The sequence below is a fragment of the Falco naumanni genome, chromosome 4 (genome assembly GCF_017639655.2).
Source record: "Falco naumanni isolate bFalNau1 chromosome 4, bFalNau1.pat, whole genome shotgun sequence".
Taxonomy (NCBI): Eukaryota; Metazoa; Chordata; class Aves; order Falconiformes; family Falconidae; genus Falco; species Falco naumanni.
In genome coordinates this window covers 96,375,722-96,402,680 of record NC_054057.1, presented here as the reverse complement: position 1 = coordinate 96,402,680, position 26,959 = coordinate 96,375,722, and the positions used below count along the sequence as shown (strand labels likewise).

Here is a 26,959-nt window from a genome sequence, read left to right as displayed (position 1 = left end):
CCCTCTTCCTTTCCTATCTTTTTTCCCCCTATGGAGGAAAAAAACCGAACCACAATCCAACAAATCCAAAGATCTGAAGGTGGGTAATATCTCCCAAATCATCTTAATTCTGAAAATGAAGTGTCACTCTGAAATGAAGTGTCATTCAGACTCCTAACAAGCACAAAGCATCAGACTGAGACCCTGGATGAAGCCTGATACGGTCCCAGAGAAAGATGCTGACGACAGCTGGTGCACCCTTGGTCTGTACAAAGCCATGGACTGTCAATTTTGTTGTTTTAAAAAAGAAAATGTGACAAGCCCTTTTCTTCTCCTCCTTTCCCCACCATGAACCATCTTAAAATACGCATATAGAAACAAACACGCACATACTGAAATAAAGCTCTAATGGGGTGGCAAACGGAACGTGCTGCCTGACATCCTTGGGAGTGGGGAGCAATCCTGGTGGACACAGTACACAAGGGGCTTGCGAAATGCATTCACGAGTGGGATCCACAGGGTCACACAGAGAGATGAAACATTTTTTATAAAAGCCTTTCAATTTTTCTATCACTGCACAAAGGAGAGAAGGGCTCTCCCCACCCACCCACCCCCACCCCCCCGCTCTCCCAATGTGTCTTTAGGACTAACAGTGTCCTTTTTCCTCCCCTCCAATATAGGAAGCAAGTATGTAAATGGAGGGGTGCTATAAATACACACACACACACATATACATATATCTCCTATAAACACAGTTTCTCTTGGTTATCTAAACTGTCCTTTCATAAAGTAGCACAGTTAATTGGAACAGCTCTCCAAGCAATCTGGCTGATTGCTGATGGCTGCCTACTTCATGTCAGCATTTGCACTTAACTTGGAGTTAATGTAAGCCATCCACATAAACCAAAGGTAAACACTGATAAGGTATCCGATTCTTAAAAAAAAAAAAAAAAAAGAAGCAGGTTTATCCAAAAATGGGTTAATAGAAACACGTTGTCACATAACATCACCCAGTTGTGTAGCTGGCTTCAAATACTGGCTCCTGGAGCCATCAAACAGAAACCACACAAACACAAAACTCCATAAAAACTTCTTCCTCTTCTAAAAAGGGAAAGGAGCTCAGTGTTTTTATGGCTCTGAAAGAAAAGTTTGAACTTACTCCCGAAATTCCTCAGAGGCTTAAGAAAAGACAGAACAGAATAAAAGGAGGGGAGAGATAAAGAAAAGGAACAAACCTCATGCTTCCTATCCCATTCCCAGCTTCATAATGTTTTAAGGCTGGCAATATCCAAAAGCAAATGAAGCTTTAATCAGGACTACTGTCCAAATGTGACTGTAGGCAGTAAAAAAAATCTCAACAAGGGTAAAGGCTGGCGTTGGAAAAGCTCTTGGAAACGCATCATACATTAATTTCAAACTTGGAAGAAATGAAACACAAAAACATAAGCTGGAGGGGCAGGGAGGGAGCAGGGCCTTCCACAATCCGGAAAGGTAAAGCTTTTCCTCCGCCTGCCAGCAATTTCCAGTCTCAGCAATAAGCTGTTATCTTTAATTTGCTCCTGTCTGAGTGGGGAGGTTTGGTACTACCACTTTGCTCATCTCTGCTCACTCATTACCTCTCTTGCCTGAAAGGTGAGGCGAAGCAGGAGGCAGGATTGAGGTCACTTCGGGATTGCATTACAGAGTATTTAATAAGCTCAGCACATCACTGTCCCTCATTCCATATGGAAGTATGATCCTTGATGCAGGGTAAGGGCAGTCTATATACTACCTACAGCTGCTGCTCAAATAAATACGCAAACAGCCAGGGCAGCACACTGTGGGCAGTACATGGCCTGGGTAGGGTCAAGCACACCCACTGGAGAGCCATGGAGAACAGCGTTAGCCATGGGGAGAGGCCAGGAATCACTTCCCTTCTGTTTTGTTTGGCAAATAGGAGCACAACTGACACAACTGGGGGAGAGGTGAAGGATGCTGCAGCCCCAGTGCCTCTCCCGGCGATCCACTGGCATCTCGCAGAAATGAGCATCCTCACCTGCCCACACCTTTTCAGCAAGATCCACTGCGCAGTATCTCAGAGCAAATCCAGGTGCCCAGGGCACTGGGCGAAAGCTAATAAAAATTCAAGCAGGAACAAAAAGATCGAGTATGCACAATGCAAAGATATGCAGACCAGATGTGATACCTCAGTGCAAAGTATAGTTAGCCCAAGACCTTAATTAGAATTTAGCCTTGATAAAAGCCAAACCATTCTCCTCTTTTAGTCAACAGGAGTTTGTCATTGTCCTTGATGGCAGCAGGACAGGACGTGGGACATTAAAAAAGAGAAAGGGTCCAGTTCATCACCTTGAATAAATGGAAGTCCATCCTTTACTGTCCCATTTGACTCCTAAAAGACAGCTTAGAGCATTGCTAGGATTTAACTTAATATTTCTTTAAAATAATTTGAAGCAGGATAAAGTGCTTTATAAGTAATTTCCCCCCCACACCCCCCCTGCATATTTGATAACTTGTTAAGGGAATGCAGTCTCGTTCTCAAAAGATCCCTTGAGATGTTTCTCTCCAGGAATCTTGGAAGCCCTGAAGCCCAGCATCCCTGAAGCAGCCCCTCAGACCAGCGATGGCTGCAGTGCCCCCCTGGTACAGATAACACACATGCCTCTGTGTTCACAGTCTCCTGCTGAAACGCTAATGGTCACCATGTAGTCCTGGAGTTGGCCAAGACTCTGCAGAAAGGAACCAAGGGAAGAGAAAAACACAGCGGTAACCCTAAAGGAGACTGAAAACATGACTTCAGAAAAACAGTTGGGGCCCATATCCAAAAGACTCTGTGTTACAGAAGGAGGAAAAAAACGACCTCACCCTTTGAAGCTGTCAGCACTACAGGTTGGCTCCCAACTTCTCTCAGAATCTAATTCGACACTTACTTCATTATATCTGTTTATTTCCAGCAGGTGAAGAGAGGAAGAAGGTAAGAAGCCTGATCAATACAGTACAGACAAACATCTCAAAGAGAGGAAGACCTCAGTTCATTGCTTCACCTGTAAGCTGGTTCTTCACATCTGTACTTTTGCTAAACAAGGAACACATGTGTGTGTCCTTAGCAGATCTTGTTTTATTCAGCATACTAAAAGGAGGTACATGAATAGGGCAAATTCTGAAAAGCAATTTTCACTGTCATCTGGAAACTGTAATCAACTATTTGCATTGTTACACACTGCTTGCTTGCTTCATATTCACTGATTTCAGGAGTAGATCATTTAATCTGCTCTGTACACACCAGACCTAAAATTTCAGTGAGTTCCTCTGGTATTGAGCCCAGGCAGGTAAGATTGCAGAACTATTCTCAGCTTAAGAAAACCCCAAACAAAACAACAAAACCCAACCCACAGTGTTTTGATATTCCTTCTTGCTTTTACACAGAATGTCTGGAAGCATGTATTGTAGTGACTTCCTCTGAACAGCAATATTTTTACTGATGAATGGAAGTATACTGAATATAGATCTTGAAAACGTCTACTTTTGAAAAAGTCCAATATGAAACTTACTTGGACTTCTGGTACACTTGCACATATTAATGTGAATTTTTTGTTTGTTTTGCAAGAGTAGAAGCATGAAAATTCTTAAAGCATTACAATATTACAACTTCTCATTTTTAAACTTCTCCATGGGTTTGTATAATAGAAAATAATCTTTACAAGGCATCCCCCATACCATAAAGTATCACAGTTAGGCAGATTCAGTTGATATATAGTAAATGACACTTTGAATAATCATGGAATAGCAAGATGACAACCTTCCTACCGAATAAAACTTTCTATTAAAGGAAACAGTGCTTGTTGTACCGAATCAGAGAAGTGTTTCATCCAAGTGGTCAATGATTAATATTTTACCAGCATACAACCCACAAGCAAATTATGAGATACAATATTTACCTATACCTGAAAATCTCTTTCTCATCCTTATGAGACACACAGACCCCTGAAGAGTAAAAACGTTCCCTCAGAGCACCACACAGACAGCACTTAGTTTTGATGTTCATAGATGTAAGTAGAATCAATGATGCTAAAAGGATCTTTTACAGTTTCATCACAGTGTTTATTGCTGTATCCCAGCCTAGCTCAGACTGCAGAGATGCTCTGCAAAGTACCATTTCAGGTTTGTTTCCCTGCCACGGAGCGTCTCTTTTTCTCACATTAGAAATGAGCAAAAAAGGGACTGATCAGTTTTCCAGTGCTTAATAGATTCTGGCAAAACCTGGCCTCTGCTATAAACAAATAGCCTCAGCACATGAAACCCCTGAAGACTGATTAAAAGTAAACCTGATTTCATCTGCACTGGTTGCGTGCAGCCATTAATATTGTTAACACACAACCTTTTGTTCTGCGTAGCTGGAGGGCAGCTCACATTGCACTCAGCTGAGGCACCTCTGAAGGTATGTTCGCTGCCAGTGACATGTATGATTATGTTAATGGTGCTTAATGGTTCTCTAACGTAAGGAAAACTGACACCAGTAATATAGAAATTGATACTTGGACATAAAGCGATGCCATTAAGTTCAGGGGTGGAAGTGGCCTTGCTGGCAGTGCAGCCACACAGATTTACACAAGTGCAAGGGAAGAAAACACCTGGACTGAGACGGCTACAGGTGATGGACTGTAAGTAACTGGGCTTCCCTTCAAAAGAGCTAAGTCCTAAGCACTGCAATGCTGATTTTGGACAGAAAACGATGGAAACATTCAGGAGAGTAAATGGGCACTGAGCCAAGAGCCCATTCCCTGGAGTCCCTGAGACCCCAGGGGAACTCCTACGAATGCCTGCGATGGGAAGGGGATTTGTACTTTCCTGTGCCTTACATCATTTTCCCAGCACTGATTCAGTGTTCTAGGATTGGAAAACTATGGCTGGCTTTATGGTCTGGCAGGACACGGGTATGTGCGCACTATCCACACTAAACAACCCAGCGCTTGGCTGCTCCCCGCCGAGGGAGCCGTACAGATTTACCGCAGCTGTAATTCTGGTCCTTGCTATTTCTTTACTGGCCTAAGAAAAGGATCATTTTAAATCAAAATTAGGTGATGCAAACTCTTGGGGAAACCCTGCAGACAAAATGATCAGGATAAATTTTAATGTTTCAGTATTGCAGGAAAATTTGTAAGTCTGACGTGACATGTAAAAAGGACATGAGCTGACAAATATAGGAGGAATACAAAGCTGTCCTCACTCCTCCCCCATCTCCATGTCTTCTTTAAAATAAACAAACAGAAGAATAAAACAAGCATTTTAGAAAGCCACAGCCACAACTCACTTCATTACACACTACACGCTCCTCCATCCACAGACCCATGGGAATGCTGCGTTCCTCACGTCTGCTCCTCCTGAGCTACCTGTTAACATGAGCCAGGCTCAGACATGCAGCCAACTGACGTGAACGGATCCTCTTGATGCAATTTATTCTATTTTCTACTATTTCATTTTAATGACCACGGCAAAGTTGTGCTGTAGGAGACTAGACTTAAATCTAAACCAGTGCAATTCACATCACAGCTTCCAATCTGCCCAGATGAGCTGTCCATTCCAACCAGCTCTAAAATCTCATTAATTTTTAGGCGAGCGAGTGTGATGCTTCTGGGAAGTAAAGGACACCTGGCAGCAATCTATTCACCTGCAAAGAGCTCAATCAACAACAACAAAAGCTTGCAATCCTGGAGATTCAGTTGCAGCACACTCTGCCCTTTCAGACCCGCTGATCAGAAGCACCAGCAGCTTAGCTCAGTCCTGCAAGGTGAGAGCCAGCTCTTTCTACAAGCACTGCAGCCTCACAAGCTGCGCTACTGAAAGCTGTGGGAGTTTCCCCAGCCAGAGAGAATATCTCCTTCTCAGCAGGATTTTGAGATCCTTCACATATGAGTGAGGACACTTCCCTGAGCACAAATGAATCAGGGAGCTGGTTTGTCTCCCCAGCTCGCTCACTGCCCCTCTCCTCAGCTCCTTGTTTCCAAGTGATGCCTACAACTTCACACCTCGCTCACGAGGTCCACGTAAAGGCAATGGTTTCCGATGCAGGTTTACACACCGTGTGTGTGCCTTGCTACAATGCAACCAGGCTTCTTATATGCCACTGCAAACAACTAAGCTTAGCAAACTGAAGCAGGTACCAAACATGTGCCACGAAATATGTCTCATCAGCAGTTCAGAGGCATGATGTGTCCCTACAGTTCCTTTGTGCCACAGAACCAGCCCAAAGCTGCCCATGGGCCCTGGCAGACCTGCCAGCCTCAGCAGCCAGCCCCCCTGTTCACTCCCCTCTCCTTGCTGGGGATTTGGATTACTCCCGGCGTTCATGCCCACCCAACCCAACTGGCCATCGTACACTGCAACTCAGCATGCTTGAACTGCTCAGAAGGCACAGGCTGACCACCCACCCTCTGTTACCACAGGCTGACTGAGGACCTACCTGCAAATGGCTCTTTTAATTCTGTTTTAAAATAATATTCTGTGATAGAAGCTATTCCTATTAACTGAAACACAGGAGAGATCAGGCTGAGGATTAGAAACCACATGTCTAATTTTTATTAGTCAGGAACATGCAATACACATTTATTCTTTCTTTTATTGTTTCAACCTAAAGGCAATTTTCCTCAGATCTGCTACCAAACATCAAGCACTAAATAGCCCATTCTTTTTGTTTACATTTCGGTGAACTAACAATAGCAAGCCCTTAAACAGAGCCTGGACTCTTTGGAATTCAATACACTTTGTACAAGAATAAAACAACAGTATTCCCACTTATTAAAAAAAAAGAAGTGCAAAGGGACACAGAGGGAGGGAGGTTGTTTTCCTAAAATCAAGCAGCCAAGTAAGAGCACCACTGAGATTTGGACTTGTGGCTCCTGAACACTCAAGCGTGCTGTCAGCCGGGACCGCATCTCTGCCGGGAAGCCTCAGCCACGCTCTCCAGGCCAGTGACCCCAGGAGCTGAGGAGAATGCACAAGTGAGATCTGGATGGGAGGCACGCACGCATGGCCCGCTGCTTATAATGCCGGTTGAATCAGCCTCAAATCTCCCCCTGCACCTAGAAATTCTCCATCTGAATACAAATGCATCCCAGCGTCACTGCAGAAAACTGCAATGATTAATGCCACAGACCAGACCAGTACATGCCTCCTGTTAAACTGTACCCCAAAGACAAAAATGGACTTTAAAAGTTAACCAAATAGCTGTGTATTTTTCAAGAAAATCATCTCCCTATCAGACACTAAACACCCTGCTATCCCCACCCCCCAAAAAATGCCCCAAAATCCCCAGTACTTTGTACCAGCAGCTACGCCCAAGGTACTTCTTAGAAGTGAGTACAACAGAAGAGAAGCCTGGTAGGTGCTACGCACGTCCAGCCAGATTAGATCACCAGCAAACATCCCAAGGCAGGCAGGGGACAATACCATCAGCCATTGGTAAAGTGGAACATGTGATCCGTTCAATCGAACATGAAGTTTCAAGAGATGCAGAAGAGGACGATTCCTGGCACCAAAGCCATACTCTGTTCATCTCTCATTTTCAAAATGACAGCCTGTCTGTGCCTTTGTCTCCTCTCTGATGCAGTTGCGTATAACTGTCGAGGAAGCAAGTACAGAGCAGGCCTGCAGTAGGATTTGTTTTATAGCCAAGCTACAGACCAGGTCCACTTTCTGGAAGATGCTGTACTAACGAAGAATAACAGGACCGATTCCTGCTCCAAGGCGCCTACAGTTAATAACGATCCTTCACCCATGACCCGTCCTGATACATCACTGTCAGTCATTCGAGTCAGGAAAACATGTATTTGATGCAGGCAGTAACTCACCCAACTGTCGTGAACGACAAGGCAAGGTTTGTCTCACCCAGAATGGACCAGCAGAGTGCCAAGGGCTTCTCAGCAGAGGGAGAAGAATTCACACTGCTGCAACAGGGGCAAAATAAACATCCTGCTACTTTTCTAATGTGATTAAATTAGGCCAGATGTATGCCCATTGTATAGAATGTTGTGTCAGATTTATAAGCAGTTACATAGCATTTACATTTAAAACCAAAACTCTAACAAGCCTGAACTAACAGTCTGAACACCAGAGACCCAGCAATGAACCCAAAAAAGTTCACACAATGTTTGAAATCCAAATGCTGTGATCTTTTAATGCACAGTAACTAGGAAGTAAAATATATATCAAAGCATGAAATTAGTAAGCCTTGCATCTGAACTGAGAAAAAGCAACACAGCAACGTAAATTACAGTCATAAATTCCCCCCAATATAGAAAAAATATTTAGAATTTTAAGTGTTATCAGTTCAAATAAAGGTAAATTATTTCTCCCAACATGATTTTAAAGCCGACTCAACATCCTTCTATAACCATGTACCCGCTTAAAATTGAAATTTCTTTATGCTTGAGAAGGTAGCCAGATGAAACACAGCGTGAGCACCTCCACGCATGATGATTCTGGTGTGGCAGCTCTGCCCCCAGCCTGCTGGGGATTTGGGGGATTGCACCCCACCCTTCTGGCCTCACTTTCCTTTTCAGACAACCACCACCTTAGGGACTTCATTTGGTATCAAGCTCATCTGGAAAACTGCGATCTGCTGGTGGAAAGCACCAACCCAGTTTTTGGGGTTTCTTTTTTTCCTCCAAGTATCCCATTGCCAATTACAAAGCAAAATAACATTTTCATACCTGTAAAAGCAGCTATCTCACAGTGCTTGTCTTATCAGAGCAAAGATGAAACCACACACAACCAACCCACAGAAGAGAACTTGCAAGGAGGACAGGTGGGAAAATGGTTGCCCCGTTCCCAAAGCCATGCCTATCCCAAGGGACGGGCAGCCCAACCTGACCTCACTCCACAGCTAATCCTATCATTTTCAGAGGCGTTGGGGGTGTTGGTACCCAGCCATCAGGACATGAACCCTCATTCCCATAGGCTTTACTGAAGATCTCACACTTAGTTAACCGCATCTTTTCTGAAATATGAAAATGTGTGGGAGGAAGCAATAAGAAGTTTTTAAAATTGCAGTACTTTGATCCTAATTAACAGAGTTGACTGAAAGCAAAATATGTAGAGCTAATTTTCACAATATTTTTCAACCATTCCTAGACAGAGCCTTTTTCCTGACACTATTTAAAATTAATGAAGTAAATATGCTTGCATATTTATCTTTTCATTATATGGAAACTAAAACAAGGAAAACAGATTGAACTGATAGCAGAATTCTTCCACTCCAAAGTAGTTTTGATGTGGTTTTTGTTTCAGTTCATACAATGCAACCCAAATCAAACAAGCAACGCAAGTTCACTGGCCATGTAAGTAATCAGTTTTATCCAACAGAGCTACTACAAAATTACTGCTGTAGGAACCGACCCCTTCATTTTATTTTTGTCTCAATGGAGAAATACGTGAAATGGTTTTCAAGGAAGACAACATCCTTTCTGAAGTCTAAAAAGCAAATAATTTGCCAGTTGCCCCACACCGGTAACAACAAATACATGGCACATCAAATGCTACCATATGGTTAATAGACTCACACAATGTAAAAACGAGGAAGGATATACAGATATAGTTCATTAGGACTTTTGTATTAATTCCCAAAGAGATCTTTTCATTTTTGGAACCTGTAGCCCAGAATCTGCAAACAGAAGAGCCTTAAAGGTAGGTGAGTGGTCCCTACATCATGTTGCAAACCATGGTCTGGTCAGGATTTTACAAATGTGGGATGGGAGGAGCAGAGGAAACTGCCTGCAGGATTGAGCTGCAGCTTCAGCAAACTTCATGCAGAGAAGACAGCCAGCTTGCACAAGTCCTGCTCAAAGCTGCAGGCCCGTCCCAGGCAAAGGCAGGTCCCAAAGTCAGGGCGAGGGGGAGGTGTGTGATTAATGCATGTGTAGATAAAGCAAGTGCAGGAGCTCAGCCCTGCACAGATGATAAGCAGAGGCAGACGGGACTTAGAGGGTAGATTTAGATTAGATATTAGGAAGAAATTCTTTACCATTAGGGTGATTGAGGCACGGGAACAGGTTGCCCAGAGAGATTGTGGATGCCCCATCCCTGGAAGCGTTCAAGGCCCGGCTGGATGGGTAATCTGGTTTTTGACTAATCTGGTCTAGTGGAAAGTGTCCCTGCCCATGGCAAGGGCATTGGAACTAGCTGGTCTTTAAGATCCCTTCCAACACAACCCATTCTATGATTCTATGACCTTCCTTTGAATTTGAAAACTGCAAGCTTGCCCCCAAGCCTGACCAGGCTCAACAACCCCCTGGCCAGGAAGATCCTACTCATTCCTATGGCACAGCACATGGAGGGAGGAAACCCTCCCTCCCATCAAGTCCCTTCAATTTAAATGTACTCCATAAAAAACCCATTACATTGCTGGCTAGGCATCCTCTGTCCTGGGAAACAGGGTGAGTGAGATAAGATTGCATCTGGCATCAGAAGTCATCTCTTCTTACCCAGTTTTACCTTAATTATCATGGATACAGTAATTCAGTAAAAAACAGGTATTTTTTTTTCCAAGGGTCACAAAGGCTAAGTAAATGTGATGGATTTTGTGCTACTCAATGATTCCTAGTTATGCCCTGATTATTGTATCGATTGCCATTACAAATGCTGAGTACCCATGATTGAAGCAATAATTAAAAAGGCAAGTCACACTTGGCAGTTGTTTCTCTATTATTACAGAGCTGTAGGTCTTGGACTAGGCTGTTTGCAGCATTGATTACATGTGCACATACGCAAAACCCTATGGAAACTCAGATTTCAGAAACTACAGGAGGAAAAAAAAGGATAAAAGAACTATTATCCCCTCTCCATCACCATATATTAGAGAATTAACTAGCATGCAGAGTTATCAGCTTTTGGTCTACCTGGAAGAAAAGAACAGAGGACACTTTCAGCCCTGGTGATGGCATTTCAACCACAAAATTTTGCTCTGTTTTCAAGTCTGTGATGCTCTAGAAGGATCTTGCTTTTGTGAAATTTCATCTGCTGTACAGCTTTCATTACAGCTTTGGCACTTGGAGATAAAACTACAGGTAGACCATTTCTTAATTCCCTCCTAAATGGCACCATGCAGATTTCAGCTACACCATCATGCACAGAAGATAAAAACCCCCTCCATGCTTCTGAGTTTGTTTCTGGTCCATCAGTTAGGAAGTCTGAGTTTTTTCGACAATGTAGTTTTCTTTTTCAGAATATGAATGAACAAGATCATTCAAGTGACACTGTGGTAAATGGTATGGTAACGACAAAATCCTTTGTTAACTTTTTTGCCACAGAAGTCTAGGATATCGCGATGGATCTCTAAAGTAAACATTGTCTATGTGCGTAGAAGGGTTTGCTCTCTGAACTTCACTGAGATGACACAGTCGTTATTGTATGAAAGTGTAAGCGTTTTCTTACATTTTGTAACAATTGTCAAGCAAGTGAAAGCTTTATTTAATTTTCATCCGCATACAAAGATGAGATTGAGCACTCTAGTGGAATAGACAGCATCAGAAGGGTTTTAAATTGTAATACTATCACTTTAACATCCTTAAGGCACTTCCTAGAAGATAAACTCATCTACCTATAATGACTAAATGACACAGTAATGGAGAAGAGCTAAAGATTTTCTTATGGTAATAAAAGAGAATACTTCACCCAGAGAAAGAAAAGTGGGGAGCTATGCACTTCCTAGAAACACTTTCAAGAATCTTTCAAAATAATGGAAATATAAATACATACATTATATTTATACACACACACTCAGACTAAACCAGGACTGATGTAGGTCTAGATTTTTGACAACAACTATCACTTCAGTGGCAAGACAAAAAAAAAACCTCAAAACACTCAGCAGAGTACTTGACGCAGGAACACAATCCCAGGAAGGATGAGAGCTGTGGCCCAATGCTAGCACTCCATCAATTTCCAAAAATACTTAATATAGCATAAGTATCGCATATATGATGCATAGAAAAAGCCGCTGCAGCTGAAAGCACTCAAAGAGTAACATGGAAAAAACCTCTATTATTTTCACTAATACTTTGTGAAGCACCTCTGGCTTTATACAATCTGGTTAGCCTACATATTTTATTCTCTCCTATATATCCATAAAGAGAAAGTACTGAAGAAAGTCGCTCCATTCTTTTACAAACACAAATGGCAAAACTATAAATGAAAGATTTTGTGGGTGCATAACCACAGTGATCCACATGTTTCCCTAGCTGCTGAATTTGTGAAACCATTGTCAACAGAAAAATTGCTCATCATAGTCCTATGTGGTACAACAAACACAGAATAAATGTACTTCCAGGCATGATTTGCAACTGAAAATGTATCAAAAAGCAATGAATACACTCCAACAGAGCTAAATGAAATAGCACGGTTCTGTCAGCCAGCATGTGAACCAAAAGATTCTACTTTACATCTGGTGTAGGTAAAAATGTGGTCACTGAACGACAGCTTCCAAAGTACTTGGCAGAATATTGATACCAGGTAAGTCAGAAAGTAAATACAGCTTGGCCACTAAGAGAACATAAAAGAAAAAAAAAATGCATTCTTTTAGGTGAGAAAGGACAGCAATCACAATATGGACTGTATAAAATTTCTTTGTCCTTTAATTAGATTCTTCATTTGTTTGCACTATTCTATTCAAATTCATTGCAATTGCTGATCACTTAGCCAACAGGATCCAAAAGCAGACCTCTGTTTTGCACACGTGTGATGTCAAACAAATTTCTCCATTCCAAACCAACGGTTGTGATCCTTCCTTCCCAACTGAGTGCTAGAACATAAATATACCCGTTTAGTAAGAATGGTGGACCATGAGTGTTTATTAAAAGCACACAAGATATCAAACCGACAGCAGAAGCCAAAATATACATTATGATTTTGGTCTTGTTATCAATATTTGCATGTGCAAATAAGTAGGAGAATTCATACTTTCTATTATTCCCACTTAAAAATTGTCACAATCTGTTTTTCATTTTGAAAATAATCAGGTATAAAGTTTCCAGAAAATATTCACTTGTATTTTATATTACATGAAAGGCAATTCCTTTGACATTGTTATATCAGGTCATGTTTAGCACACTTTCAGCCACAAAAGCACCACCTTAAACCAAACAAAAATTCAGGGGAAAAAACTACCCATACATCATGCAAAATATCTGTAGCCCTGGGGGACTGGAAGATGAGCTCTTAAATTCCTGACTGTGTTAGGAGGCCAGTCACAATTGTTTTTCCTTACACTAACAACAAGATTGCTGTCTCTGACCTGGGGTGTTGACCATGCTACAATGACAATATGGTCTTTCTGGCTTTTGCATTCTTCACTGTGGACATCTCAGAAAGTATCGCCAAGGCAAAGCTGGGACACGGCCACTTGGTGTTACTCACAGCGAGCTGTACTGTAGCCACTAATTGTCATACTGGTATCTTTATTTATAAATGTAACTAAGAAAAAGATGACAGAATCTATGTATTTCTCATTCTTGGCTCTGAGGTAGTATTTTGGTTTGGCGATAAGAAAACCCTGTAGGTGTCCAAGTTTTCAGGGGGGAGAGAGAGGAAGAGAACAGTGTGCTTTTTTTCCTGAATTTCTTAAAAAAAAATATCTGATGCTATCAAATGTTACTGGTATAACATTTGTGGGTGGCTATGTTTTATAAAACAAAGCAGATGTATGGAATTAGTGATGGGAATGGGCAACAAGATGAATTTATCCTGGTAGGGCAGCTGATAAAAATATTAGGTTGTGGGGACAGAAAGCCTTTGCTGACAAAAGACTGAGGACAGGCACCAAGCTTCTCCCTGGATTCATTGCAAATTGGGATTTTAAGACCCAGTGGATGCTGGTCTCCCTGTTCATTCTAATAGTAAAACTCCTCTTTCCACTGACTGGAGAATTAGCCCAAGGAATATAGCTCAAAATTATAACTCTTTGCTTAAAGTTAAATAATAAATTGATTTTTCTTACTAAAAACTAAATTTAGCCACTGCAAGGGCATAAATTGCAGCAAGTGCACCTGCAATACAGAAAGTTGTCAAATTTTACCATTCAGGTGGCTGCAGATACTGGGAAAATGCCACTTCCACATTCCTCTTCAAGAAGCAGAAGGTCAAAATTAACAGTTAAGATGCAGTGAAGAGCATATCTCAGGTTATGACACCCCTCTCTTGTGCTTGCATGTTCCCCAAACCTGATCCTGAAAAGACCTTGTTCTATGCAAATACAATCCATTATATCAGCACAATTAAACTTAACGGTATCGTAAAGTCAATGAGCATCTGGAAGTATTGATAAGGTTTCAGTTTATGGGCATGTTGGGGTGGGAATTGCTGTTTTCTTTTACATAATGATGCAGCTATCATGGATTTGGGGAGACTGGGCTTGGGGGCATTTTTCCCTGTCTTCAGTTTAACAGTTTGCTGTATCTTCATTCAAACATATACGTGAGATCAGTGGTACTGAATTTCTTCCAGTTTTAATCCTGAAATATGGCATATATATAAAGAAGCTTTCTCATCGGTTCAACAGCTTGTCTTATCCTGATGCATTGGAATAAAGAGACAGCTCACTTTGGCCATATGTTTCAGTTGTTCCTCTCACTCCCCCGCTGTCTTTCCACACATACCATGACCGTGGACAACCTCTCCTTAAGTGGGCAAACAAATGGTTTAACTCAGATTTGCACAGTGTTTGCTGACTTGTGTGGGCTCCAGCATCCAACTCAGCTTTATCACTTCAGGCAAACATATTTCTGACAGATACTGTGGTCATTAGAGCAGCTCGATTTTATTACATTGATGACAGATTAAAGGCCAGGATCTCAACTAGTGGAAATCGGTGTTCCTACCCTGAAATCCGTGGTGCTACGCTGATCTATGCCAGCTGCAAGTGTGACCCCAAGTCTTTCACATTGTTTTGTGCCCCCTTACATAACAAGATTTTAAAATAAATGTTTTCAAGCCTGTGTGTGTGGTCCATAATCTACTTGCCCAGTGTAGGACTCCACGACATCCCTGCACTCAGTCTCCAAATTTTCTGTCCCACTAAACGGTTTAAATTCATGAAGAAGAATGTAACTGAATTTCAACTGAACGGGAGCCTTTTCATCCCTACACAATCAAAGCAAAAAGTAACAGCTCATCTTCTGGGACCTCTGCAGATGTCAAAGGCTCTGGACTGTCCACCCCTCATATTCATCTGAAACGGTTCAGTATGTGTCTCCTTTGTATCCTGCATCCCAACCACGTGAGCTACCTATAGTTTCAACTGGTGCCCATTTCTATCAAGGAGAAACCCAGAACCAACAGGTTCAGATCCAAGATGCGTTAGCACAAGCCTTGTTTAAGCCGCATCCTGATAACATCAAATTCTCAATGACCGAAAGCCTAGGCACACGGATCCTCACAATAACATGATCTCAGTAGACAAATGGCATTCTTAATTCTGGGGACGATTGTTAATTAAAAGGGAACCTCATCTAAAAAGCTGTTTCTATACTAGGTCTTGTGGCCCCTCACTTGGTCTTTATTAGATGTTTTTCAACAGGTAGGCTACCCACACACCAAACCTCATTTTTTATATAGGTGATAGTAAGATTCCCACTATGTGTCAGAGTCCAGAGAGTGCCTTGGACTGTCCCCACAGAAGCAGGTGACCTGGATGTGCAGGGATGAGTGCAGAGGAGGCCTTTTTAAGTCAGGTGGGTCCATGGCATTAGCACCAGGCATTAGCAAATCTCATCAAGCACCCAGCTGACCTCATACCAGAGGTGAGCTGCATTTGTTTTGATTAGGGAAAGAAAAGAGGATAAAAGTCCATTAAAACGAACCAACGATAAGAGGCAATTGAGAATACCCCATTTATTTGAAGCAGACATTATATCACAAAACATTTCAAGAGCTTTCTGATGTTTGGTTTATTTTTAAAGACTTTCAGTTAGTCATAGATGAACCTCAAAACATTCAGCGGCTTGATATGAATATATATGCTTATCCAAGCCTGTGACCTGACATAAAAAAAGCTGTAGTGATTTATGCCAGCTGAGGAGGTTAAACTGGGAGACAGGCCTCTTGTGATGCATGAAGATTTTTTGCTGTTCGGACTCAAGTTTAGAACAATCCAAAATAAAGAATCTTTTCGACAAGAAAACACCACTATTATGATCTAGTCTGATCTCTCAAGACAAGCAAAGAATGTTTCACCTAGTAATTCCTCCATCAAGCTGTAACCTCCAATTTTAACCACCCAGTTAAAGCGCTTGGATGTCTCCAAGACTGGAAGAATCCAACTCATCTCTTCAGAAGTTTGTCAGGACCTATTTTGTACGTAGTAAAGCAACAAAACAAGGCCAAGACACTTAATCAGTTCAAAAGACAGGCAAGAGAAGTCTTTCTTGGTTCTTTCGTATCTCTAGCTAGTGTTATGCAAATTCCTTATTTACAAGGCTGAGGTACTTCACTTCCAAAGAAGAGAGCTGTCCTGAAGGGTCAGTACTGTCAGCTACAGCAGTGCTTTGTACAAATAACCACACGCATACATTAAAGGAATCTTCCCCATCAAATGAGTAACATATCAAAAAAACAAATTAAAGCCCAACTGATGAGCATGCATTATAAATGAACCGATTGATTATCCCCCAAGTCAGATGATGCTCTTTTTTGTAAGCCATTTGTAAGCATGTCAAAAAAATACTAAGTGCTAAAATTGCAGTTTTATTCATTCCAAAACAAGTTTCCACATGCTCTCCATAGCTATTCCATTTTCCGGTATCTCTTGCCCAATAAAAGACAGGTTTGAAACACCAAAAAGACACCTGTCTGCATTAAAAATTAACTACCTGTAAAATTACATTTTTTAAAAATTAAGTATTTTTTTGGCAGAAGCAGGACTTTTCTTTTGGCCACAGTTCTGTTGCTTGCAAATGTTCTAACTGATTTGGGTCATATTTAGTTGAGCACTTTCATCTGGGCTTACAAACAAGTAACACAAATAGCAAAAGAATTCTGAAAAGTTAGGCAACTAGTAAGCATACAAAGTAACTTTTTTTAAAAAAAGTATTATTCTGTATTATAAAAAGAACAACTTTATGATCATTATCATGTGGGCTGACCACATGCATACTAGCTGAGCTGTATACTGCAGTGCACTAGTTTTTTTTTCCAGTTGGGTGATGGACAGAGTTGTTTGCTCTTTGATCTAGCCACATCTGATATCAGAAAGTAAAATATAAATGGTAAGCATAAGTAACTTGGCCCAATGCATGGGAAAGCAGGCTTTTCCCCTGAAATACTTTGCTTTCACTGATTTTGAGAATGAAAGAATTGACTTCCACCACTTTTTCTTTCCATGATTGGGATGATCCTATCGTGGTGACAATATCACAAGTTTATTCTTCTCATTTTCTAAAAAGCTGCATGTAGGTAGGCTTTAATGAAATTAAGGTCCGAGTATTGATAACCCTGTGGTGTTTTGAGCAAGAATTTCACCTTGCAGCTTGGATGTACAAGAAAATTACATATTTGTTAGTTTTCAGTGTGGTTTTTTGAGATTTTCAATGAATTAGTCAAACTCAATGAACTTTCCAGCATTCTGGTGATCGGCAAATCCATGTGCTCAGCAAGGCTGAGTGCACATGGGCAGACAAATGTGATATTATTTTTTGTCGTCTTTTTAACTTCAATATTACAGTCTTGACTCAACGCAGTATCATTTTTGCTTTCCATTTTCCAAATAAACCATTAGACTATCTAATAAGGCATGTTATTTAGGAAAGCATTTAGGTGATGATTAGCTACTGAATCTATTGTAAAAACATAAAAAAGCACATAGGCATGATTTAAATGTGAAGTCCCATTCTGGTATTAAACCACTCAGCTTCCATTTGACAGTACAATATTCAGAGACACAAATTAGCCTTTATCTATAATTGTATGCGTGCATTTACAAAAAAATAAATATTTTGAAAGATATTTTCTGAAAAAAGCATTGACACAAAACAATGAGGCATTCATACCAGCCTCTGCCTTATTCAAAGTAGGTAAAAATGGTATTTTTGAGGTATGGTTCCCAGGCGAATTGCATGTAGCACAGCTGCTTCAGAATTTGCAGGCTTTTTTTTTTTGAGAGAGCTCTCAATTCTTTCATCTCAGGAAACAGACAAGCATTTGAACTTAATGGCCATGAAAATGATGTGGCCAGAAGCCTATACACCGGTAAGAACTCAACGTAACATTGCCTAAGCATCTCTGAGTTCCAAAGACAGACAAGTGGCACTCACAGGCATCACTGGCTTTACTTAAATTTATTTTTGTCCAGCCCTTCTTTTGTTTCAAATTCCTTTTCTTTTTTATACATTTCCAGTGGTGCAGAAACCTTCTATGCATCCTCAACACAGGCCTGGTTTTAGTATAAGAATATAAAGCAGAACCGTCCTTTTTAATTTTAGCTTTAACAATGGAAGTCACATTTCCAAAGCTCCATCTACAATACAATCTTTTGCCAAGTGAATATATTTTTTCCCTTCCTTCTAAAGGCAGCACCACAAAACCTGTGTTTTAATAATCATATAGCACTTTTCATCCACTGATACCCAAAGAGCTTTAAAAAAGGACCTCAGCTTACAGAGAAAATAAGACAGAGAGGGTTGAATTCTTACCATTATTCATTCGTATTTGGTGTGGGTCGGTGAGGAACCCTACAGTACCATGCCTCCTACATAATGCCAAGTACTGGAGGGGTTTGCCCCAAAGTGTACTCAAAAAGGGTGCAGCTCCACAGCAGCACAAGCAAATCCAAGCTCCATGCCCTCTCCCACCTCCTGGCTGTTCATCCTCCCTGCCTGCCTTGCAGCAGCTGGTCCATTCTGGCAAAAAAGCCAGCAAAAAGCAGGTAGGTGCTGCTGCAGCACTTTAGTCACAGCTGTGGGTGCCCTATGCAGGACCCTGCTGATGCAGCTAGCACACAGCACCCTGCGCACCCACTGCGGGCACTCCAGGGCATCACCATCACAGCCAGACCCAGGGTTTGTGGGCTGGCCTGCCACCCTGCGCCCCTTCCCATTGCTCAGGGGACACAGCTGCCATAAGTCTACTAGAGAATGAACTGATGGGAGCTGGGCAAAAACCTGCCTCACGTATAGTGCCACCTTTCTTCTCCTTCAGGCCTCCTGTCATTTTGAGGAAAATAACGGAACAGCAATTAAAGCAATCAAGCAGTGCCCATGCAGTAGGCACTGTCTATACGTAACTTGCCACGGCCATTGTTACTGTGGGTCTGCTGCAGAATGCTGAAAAAGTTAGACTGATAAATTCAATATCAGGTGGCATTTAAGCTGCTGACAGCCTATTAAGCCCACCGTGCTGTAGGATACCAGCACTTAATTACTGAGATGGTATCGGACCTCACAAGTCAGCATAGTGTGGTACGTATTGGCCTGCAAGCAGAATCCAACAAACCTTTTTTAACAAAACTTCAAGCTAGAGAAGCTTTGAATACAGGAGCTGCTTTAGTCCTACTACTGCACAGAGTTTGGGCAGATTGTAGGCTGGGTCAAACAGCAGCAGAGACAAAAGGAGCAGCCACACCAGCTCCTGCAGCATTTTTCCAGAAAGCAGGATTATTCCTTGCTGTTGGTTCATGTAACATTTTGAAATTTATCTTTTTTTCCCTCTTTTTCTTGAAACAGAGCTGACTGACACCTAACAAAATAGCTCTTTAGAGGCCAAAATAATTCTCAGGTTTGAGATAAACTGCAGAAGGATATGCAAAATATCAATCAGAGCACCTAGTCTTAACACCATCCTATTAACAGAGCTTGAGGTATCTTAGGGCAGGTCATTTTCTCAATCCTTCTTTTTTTTTTTTTTTTTTTTTTTTTTGAGAAAGGTAAGCCTGCAGCATGCAGAGATGACAGTGGCCAGTGGCAAAACCAGGAAACTCCTGGAGAATACACGGCTAGGAGATACCCATCAGCCTATCATGCTTTTTATTTCAGTAAGAAGGACAAGCCACAGGTTCCTGAAGTACACTGAAGACTCTCTGTAGGAAAAGGTTCAAGTACTAAGGGGATGGTCAGCAATATAAAATAACTAGACTACAAAAATTAATAGTGTCAGGCTCATTTGAATGTGTATTTGTAAAATGCATTTAAAATAGGGAACTCCTGAGGGAAAGCTATCAAAAAATAATGTAATTAGATCTGAGGTCAGGAAAGACATCAAAGGAGTTTAAGATTTCTCCCACTCCACCCAAGAATATCCAAGGAATATAGTTTCAAAGCCCAAGGCACAAGTGCAATTGTTTGTTCAGGTGGTCGTCACATCCCCCGTTATTTCTGTTGCTGCAAACCTCAAGGAGCACCAGCAAGGGCAGCTGCCTACCACCATATGGCAAATACCAATTTTACTTTAAAATTCTTCTCAGGTTACAGATGACCAAAAGAAACCAGGTTACCATTCGCCATGCAACAGCATCAGTGCGCCCCTGTACTCAAGCAGGGTATGAGCTTTTAAATAGTGAAAGTTTAAGGTTTTCAAGTAACTCATTTCATCTTGCATTTGCTCAGAGCAAGAAGGGCATATATTGCCAGCTGCAGCACCTCAGCTGATGAGCAGAAGCTCATTAAACCATGCCAGCCCAAGCAATTGTGCTGTGCAAAGATACCCTTATTTTATGCCACCACTTGCTTTGGTAAATGCATCCTGTATCAGAAGTGTTGCTGTTTGGAATATCTGAAGAGTTAGAAGAGCAAATTTGTTAAGCTTTATGAATATGGAGAGAAATGGAGTAAATTTGATACACTGGTAAAAGGAGAAAAGGGATCAGAGAGCAGTTACCATAAAACCTCATTATGAAAGCACCCATGAGAGCCATCGGTTTGCACTATTACTATATAAAGACTTTGTGTTATAATGGGGATATCTGAAATAGTGCTTAGTGCAGTGGGACATGCTTTAACTTCACAAAGAACGTTACAACAGGCAACTATTTAATAAGGCTGCTAGAGGATGAGGTCAGCAGGTAATTCACCAGGAGTGAGCCACTTTTAAATATTTTACTAAAAGAACATACTGAGATAATATCATCTCATTTACCAGCTTGCCCTTCAAGATGATATAACCCTAGTATCTCCTTTACAGTGAATCAGACCTTTTATTAGAGAAAGGTCCTTCAATTTAAAGATCTCCCCATGGTGACAGTATGTCATTTTGCAGCTAGAGATGCAAAAGAGTTCTACGTATAGAAACAACATTTGGGCAGCATTAAAATCTCCCTCTGCTTGAAAATTCAAGCTTTGCATGTGTCAGATACAGCCAGCAGCAACACCTGAAAAGCCTGTTCCACATCCTCCATTATAAGCTTCTACTTTCAGTGACTCCCATGTCAAGCTTCCCAAACTTTAAATACAGCGGATGCAATCTCCCGTAGTCGTTTTCTGTCCCTCCTTGACAGCTTGCTCTCAGTTTTGGGAGGAAGACAGGACTGAAATTTTGGGGTGCTCCTTTGCTCCTCCCTGCCTTGGTAAAAAGCCTACAATGTTACATAGAAAAAAATGCGTGCTAAAATACAATCTCCCAAATTAAGTACTTCTGAGCTACCAAAGGCCACAGTCCAGGTTGCTTGAACAGTTTTTGTTTCCCTTTGTGCATGTAGATATTTCTCAAGAATTATTCCATCCTGATGTTAGACATTCTTATTTCACTTATAAAACCTGTTTCTCACTTCACTTGGTGTGCAGCGGAGAATAACAAATGAGGCAGAGGGTTACCAGAAGGAGAAAGGAAGTCTGAGCAAGAGGAAAGCTCTTAAGTTACAGGTGTAATTGACAAGACTTGCCCAGATAATGGCAGAATATAATGCATAAAACAGATTATGGCAGCATCATTCCAAGATCTCCTAACCTTGGAACCCCAAATTCTCCTCAGACCCATATCTACTCAGCTGTGAACAAGGCAGAGTCTGACCTAGGGAAATGCCTCAGAGATGGTGCCCAAGAAGGAACGCCCCAAAATACAAGGCCGAAGTTTCCAAAAAGACTTCTGTTGGTGTAACAGGCTTTCTAATGAAGTTAATGCTAACTATTCCATCTTCTCACATAATTTGGAAATTCAAGACAATCATGCTTAGCTTGTTAGTCTTTCCTAAGACTCTTTTGAATCCAACAATATACTTTTAATTGCGTAATGGTGCATTTCTTTATTTTAGTTAGGCTTGCAAAGCTCCACAAACTAGTTTCTCTCCATGTCTTCTGCAGATAGCCTATTTACCCAAACACTGAAGCATAAACTCAGCAACACAATGTACTGAACAGACACCTTCATCAACGGAGAAGAAACGGGTTTTGATTCACCATGCAATGAACTCACTGATACTGTAACACAGGGCAGCTCAAAATCAGACTGCACTGTCTTGGAGAAGCACAAGGAAGATGAATAGAGGTCACTAATATTTAGTCACCAAGACCTTTATAAAAGTCAGAATACTTCAACTGCAATGACCCAAAAAGGCCACTGCACTAATAAAACAATAGAATACATGAAATATGAGAAAGAAAAAAATGGGAAAAAATTGAGAAGTATCCATTCAATCAAATGATAACTAAAGGAGCTGATAAGGGGAATTAAATGTTCTGTGTTGTACCCTAGTAACACAAAGAAAATCTGAAACTTCAAACAATGAGAACAGCAGGGCTCAACCTTCATGTCCCCCAAATCACAGACAACTAAAGATGAGTTCTCTCTAATGGGTAAACAGCTGCTTAACAGAGTGACGATAAAACTAGCTCAAGTACTCAAATTCCAGCCTCGCTGTGGCTTTCTAGACCCTCTCCAGTTTCCTAGTGGTTTGGCACTGTGAGAATACTTTCTGGGGCACTCAACTCCTTCACAAAAACATCATCTCATCAGCAGGTAATGTGCGACATCCTCCCAGGCAGTCCCAGGAGCGAAGGGAAGGATTTAATGAGCACTGACTCTGAATCACTTCCTGATTAGGACTCAAAATGAGTTGACTTCATCTTCACCAGAAAAAAAAAAATATTAAGTCTTTGTATAGAAAAGGCAAAGGACAGTTTTAGCTCAGGCATCTGAATGTGGTAAACCCTTGATTTCCCTTAAGAGTTTAGGATGACTGATTAGCACATGTTAAAATATTGCCTTGTCAACACCAGGACACTAGCACTTGTCAGCTAAATTACCTTCAAAACACACCTTTAACTAGCCATTGCTGTAGCACCCAGCAAGTAGCTTGCACTGTTATAGCCCATTCCCAGCCCCTGCTAAAGAAAAGGACTTGGGTTCCTCAGACAGCCCAAGCCTCAGGGGATGTCTCAAGCCTCAGGCTCTTTTCATAGCCCAGGTAAGAGAGGAAGAGGACACTTCCCCCCCCAAGCCACTTCCCCACCTTTATCAAGTGTTTGCATTCTGGTGCTGAATTGTTAGAGCATCATCAGAGAAATGACACACTATTTATTAATCACCACCGAAGTGCTGACAAAGTATGCATTTTCAATAGCACCTTCTATATGACTATTATTCAGCTGCTCCCCATTCATTAAAATTAACGTACAAATCAACACCAGAGCTTTCTCAATGCCAGCAATAAACCTACCAAAGGCTTTGGTAAAACCTGTACCCAGAGAGGGTGCAAACAGGGCAAAAGAGCAGAGCAAATCTACTTTTTCCCCAGTGTATCATGATTTCAGCAACAGCGTTCTTTCAGAGCTTTTATTTTTTCATGTGTCTGATTCTCATCTTATCTTCAAATGCATTAAAAAGTAGTGTTATACCCTAATGAAAACAAAACACCTCAAACCCAAACAAATTAAAATTTCCTATCTATAATCCATCAAGAGTTTCATCAGGCAAATGAAGATGGTCCTAACTCTGCTGATTCCAGGTGGGACACCATCTCTGTTTGGGTAGGGAAAACAACAACCTACTCTGCAATACAGTAAGTGATATCCACAGCCATATTCCAGTTGCATACAGGACTAACATTATTCATCTAGAAGTTTTTTCCCTGTTTCAATACTGAAAATTTTCAGAAAATACATAACCAAGTCATTCAGGCCCAGCTCACTTCGGGCTGACTTAACACGACTTCACTGGGAAATATGCCTCATTGACCTCAAATTGCTGGGTCAACTATTTTTCTTCCTGGATTTAATTTTCTTAATGAATCCTTTGAAAGCCTATTTAGAAGAAAGAAAAAAATAATAAATGTCTCCCAAGGAAAGATGTGGGGGTTTGTGACAGTTTATATCAACTAAATATTATGCAGTTTTTAAGAAAAACTTTTACTTAAGTTACCATGGATTCTCCAGTTCATGACATTTTGATGTTAGCAGTTAAATGCAAGTGTAAGCACTTATACTACAAGCACATGCCAAATCTATACATCCCATGCAACCATGTCAATATAGGGCATTTTGATATTAACATATTTTATGCAAATATGCTAATCTTGCTATAAGGAGATACAATGTCTGTCCTATGGATGAAGTCTATGGGGATGGGGAGAATCGAGCCAAGGTTAGACCCCTGACTTTCCTCACATCAGCTTTTCTACCAAATCTGAAACACGGTCAAGTAGTAATTGTGACGTGATACTAACTATCCCAAATGAGAAGGTTTTTCCACCAGAAAGAGACAAATTTTGCCAAAGCACATCTCCCACAGGGAAGTCCAGCTTTACAAAAAAGAAAAAATAAAATCACTGTTCCTCCCAGCATTTTACCGTACAAGGAAAAACTAGAAAAATCCAATAACTTTATTTTAGAGGAACAATATTAACTATAGCCATCACTATAGTTAGCTTCATCTCTAATGAGAAGTTGTGATAGAAATTCTGTCAAATCTATGTGAATCTGGAAACTTGCTTTAAACACATCTTTTCTTCCAGATTTGTCTACAGCTGAGATGCCTAAAGACAACCTGCACAGAGTCAGAGCCAGTGCATGCCTTCAGACAGAGCACAACAGATCAAGGATCTCTTTCTTACTTCTCCAGGTTTTGGTTTCCAAGTAGAAGAAAATCAACTGTCATACTTAAGGAGAAGAAAAATGAAGAGTAGGACATTTGATCTGTTATCTTCTAGTAGTCAGCTGGAGTTCTACTGGATATCATCAAGGGGAAGGGGTAAAGAATCTTACTCATGTATGCAGAAAAGCAACAACAGCTCAGGATTAGCTGCAGACAGAAAGACCATACAGGATTAACACAGTGAACCAGTCATCATTGTTACTAGAATATTTAAGAGCAAAATATTCAGAGGATTTCAGGACAGGATTTAGCAGAATTTGACTGAAAATAGCACCACATTTTGAATAAGCTTTATTGAATACCACAGCACCCAGCATCTCTTACCAAAAATGATTTACTGTGCATTAACTTCAGGAGCATTTCTTGTGCAACCATTTACAGACTCAGTGCACGGGAAGGGATGGAAAGCTGTCAAAAAGGTGTCTATACACAAGCCAAAGCGCAGGCAAGAGCTTTACCTGCAGCATACAAACTTTTAACTGACTGAAATGCAGGGTAAGTATTATTACTGTCAGATGCAGAGTCAAAAACCCAGCACCACTTAATCAGCTTCTACTGCTGAATTAATAGCTTTCATTGTCGCTTTTTTCTTTCTGCAGCACTTTGACTGCTATGGCAGCCTTACTTGTGCTAGGGGTTGTCAATAACGACAAAAGGGATACTCTAAGCTTTCAAATTGCAGGTTGGATTACCTGCATTAGAAAAGCATATAAAACCAGAAAGAAATTCAACTGGAAAAGGCTTATTTGCTGTTATTGCAAAACCTGGCTCTGCACCACTTCAACAGCAAGGAGTTGAAGTGCTCCTGGAGCAGCTGCCTGTGCTCTTTCTTGCCAGCTCTGTAGCAGTTTCCCAGAAGGAAGTGAAGCATCATCCTTGCATCTACATGGATCCATCGTTGCTTCCATCTGACAGGAGCTAGCACTAGGCAGTAATGAGTGGAAACAAGCTGGCAAGGGAGAAAATGCTCCCTGCTCTTCTGCACCACTGAGTGAATCTTTGCTCTGTCCAGAGCAAAGTTACTACTTGATACAATTTCCCACGTTGCAAGAGGAGCCACACATTAACAAGCAACAGGTTCACAATCTGTCCGTGTACTGAGCGAGACCCTCTAACAGCAAAGCCACCCAGAGCAGACCATGGCTCCTGGGACTGAGCTAGGCTTTGCATTTTGCCCATTTTTCTTTGTGCACTGCAAACTAGAAAATAAGAATAATTAACAACATAAAGCTCAAGCTGCTGAACCTGGCAGTTCAATTTCAAAGTGAGCTCCATACATTCCTGCGGTGTAAGTGTGTCTTCTTCTAATAAATCTTATTAATTGTCTGGGCAAGCACTGCCTTAAAATTTGGCTCCTTTTTGAGTGCTAATTCCAGCCGCTACACTTGCAAACCATTCCCATTTACATGCAAGCAGACTGATACCCGAGTAGCTAGAGCGTGAAAAGGACGGCAAATAGATAGCAACTGATAACGCTGTTCATGTTAGATGATACTGGAACCTAATCCAGCACACGCTCAGCACCGGTGGCTGGAAAGCGCTCTACAAGTGCTACTGGCATCGCCAGACAGTCACTCTCATGGCTGGCCATTCCGTAACCACCTTTATTAACCTGTGGTCTTGGCCAGCCTTTGAATAGGCAAGACAAGCTTGTCCATATTACAGACCCTTGGTTTATTTTTCTAAACTCTTGTTGGCAGTTTACACAGCAGTAAATGATTGAAGGTGCACTGGGACTAAAAACCTAGTTCATGGTCAATGTGGCTGTTCATCGACAGACAAGGGGTACACGGAGAGGCAGCTGCAATATGTGAAGCTGCTGCAGCCACTGGCCGTGCTTCACCTGTCCTGTAAGCAAATGAAGCTGATCACTCTTCATCACTATTAACACACTGATATGTAAAATAAATAAATAAAAAATTAC

At 41.3% G+C, this 26,959-nt stretch overlaps 1 protein-coding gene across 21 annotated transcripts in view; it reads right to left on the bottom strand.

Moving 5' to 3' along the window:
• The window catches only part of MAGI1 (membrane associated guanylate kinase, WW and PDZ domain containing 1), a 355,911-nt gene that overhangs the window by 133,007 nt on the left and 195,945 nt on the right, over positions 1-26,959 (bottom strand). The gene's annotated exons all lie outside the window — the stretch shown is intronic.